Below are 2,507 nucleotides of genomic sequence, written 5' to 3'. Positions count from 1 at the left end.
TTATGTAAATCCTGGCGAATGGCGCAACACCAGATATGAAAGCTTTGTGACAAAAGAATGCGGACATTGCTTTTACTGTTTTATGGGTTCTCATTAGCTGGCACTCCCCGACCTGTTATTGGCTCTAGAACATCAGTCGCCAGGTTCAGGTGACTGTGATTTGGAGCAACATTCATGACCTTGCAACATAAAGGGAATAATGTCTTCTTTATGAATTTGTTTTCAACAGAATGTCTATGCGCAAATGGCAATTGAATGTTGAAATGTTATGATAATATATATATATATATATATATATATATATATGTATATATATATTATTACATATATATATATATATATATATATATATATATATATATATATATATATATATATATATATATATATATATATATATATATATACGGACAGCCCAAATAACTGTGTGTGTATATATATATATATATATATATATATATATATATATATATATATATATATATATATATATATATATATATATAGTATATATATATATATATATATATATATATATATATATATATATATATATATATAGAAGAAACTAATGTTATAGAGCACCAGGGCCGGATTTAGGGTGGGGCAAAGAGGGCACCTGCCCAGGGGCCTCCACATTTTAGGGGGCCTCTAAAAAAGGACCCAGGCTTAAATCATTTTTAATTTCAGTAAATATATAAGGAATAAAAGTTTTTTAGTCAGGAATAAAACAAAATTTGGGATATTTATGATTTATCTTTCTTCATCATGGAAAACTACAGAAAAACCAAAGTAAAAAACGTGATATTAGAAATTTAGGCTATGTTTACAGTTACCCCTAAAATTACCTCCTATCTATTTTTGAATGCATTGTTGGTTGACAAAATCGGAAGGGACGGTTTGTAGGTAAGTCTGACTTCAAATATTTCTATATATATTTTGGTTTCTGTGAGTTTATTTATTGAATGTATGTATATGTACCATTGTCTGCTTAATCAGTGGTGGTTCTTCCTATGGGCGGTATGGGCGGTCGTCCAGGGCAGCACTTGGGAGGGGGCGGCATTGCCCCCTCACAAATGCAGATCAAACCATGAGCGCCTGAGTCTATCTATACCGAATGTATAAAAGTCCCATAAAAGGAGAGAGAGAGAGAGACGGACTTTGACGCGTACGATACTCGTAACGAAGAGAGAGAGAGAGATAGAGAGAGAGAGGCTTTACCGCGTACCATACTGGTGACAGCGTCAACGCTCCACACTGCTCAACATCCTTGTGAGTGGCATCAGAGGTAAGTGAAATTTAAGGGTGTATTATACTCTTTTTTTTTCTTTTTATCCTTTTTTTTCACGCAACTATTCAAACTACTGTCTGGTTGGGGTTGTGAATAAGTGGTGTGATGGATGAATCCTCATTTATTCAAGGTGAGAAAAGAAAAAAATGGATGACATTTTTGGCCGAGTTGATGCTACAAGTAACACAATGCAAGACCCAAAACTTGATCTGAACACAGCAGTAGCAGTGTTGAAGTCCCTGGAATGTTTTGTACGTGAAAAGCGAGAGTGCTTTCATGCTTATGAGAAGAAGGGACAGGACTTATCTGGAACCGATGAATATTCTCCACCACGCATTCGTCACCGCAATGTGCACCTGAATCCGTTGGATTATGGACGATCTGGGGAAATAACTTTCTCACTCTGAAAAGTTTCGTGTTGATAATTTTCTTCCAGTAATTGTTCAGTTTTTGAGTTCCCTTAATCAACGTTTGAAGGCCTACGAGAACACCTGTTCCCTTTTCGGTTTCTTATCTGGACTGAAATTACTGAGCTGTACTGAAATAGAAGCAGCTGCAGTAAGATTAGTTTGTGAATATAAAGATGATCTGGATCAATCACTTGGTGTTGAACCTGTACAGTTTGCAGCTTTTTTCACCCAGTTTCTGGATGATTATGTTAAGACTGATAGCTTTGGGAAGGAACATTTCCTTTACAAATTGCTGCTAGACAAGAAAGTTGCAGATACTTTTCCTAATGTTGAGATAATGCTACGGATGTACTTGGTGCTTATGGTCACAAATTGCTCTGGAGGTCGTTCTTTCAGCAAAATGAAGTATATATCAAAAACAGACTTCGTACTACAATGCATCATGATCGACTCAGTCGCCTGGCTTTGATGAGCATTGCGTATGACATCCTCAGAGACATTGACTTTGACATAGTTTTTCTATTCTACGAAGAAACTTTGGTTATGATTTTAAGATTGGCGGCACTAGGTATGGGTCATGCTTCCTAATCACCTTCGAAAAATGGTCAGTTTGTGCAGTCAGGTGTGAAGACTCCTGATGAGTGAAGGCAAACTAACATATTTAGATTTATGGTAATAAAACATATGCTATTTATTTGAAATTGCTTTTCATAATCTTTTTATACTCGAGTGTACAGAGTCAGGAGAGGTCATTTTGCACACGTGATTAAGATGACCAAAATTCATTACTGGCAGGACCGGCAATG

The 2,507-nt window shown here is 35.7% G+C and overlaps 1 pseudogene; it reads left to right on the top strand.

Annotated features, from left to right (window-relative positions):
- The first annotated feature begins 1,437 nt into the window (after positions 1-1,437).
- On the top strand, positions 1,438-2,105 carry LOC135222407 (uncharacterized; annotated as a pseudogene).
- Positions 2,106-2,507: the final 402 nt, after the last annotated feature.

Source organism: Macrobrachium nipponense, chromosome 3 (genome assembly GCF_015104395.2).
Source record: "Macrobrachium nipponense isolate FS-2020 chromosome 3, ASM1510439v2, whole genome shotgun sequence".
NCBI classification, from domain to species: domain Eukaryota; kingdom Metazoa; phylum Arthropoda; class Malacostraca; order Decapoda; family Palaemonidae; genus Macrobrachium; species Macrobrachium nipponense.
Note: the sequence above shows the minus strand (reverse complement) of the source record. Positions and strands in the feature narration are given on the sequence as shown.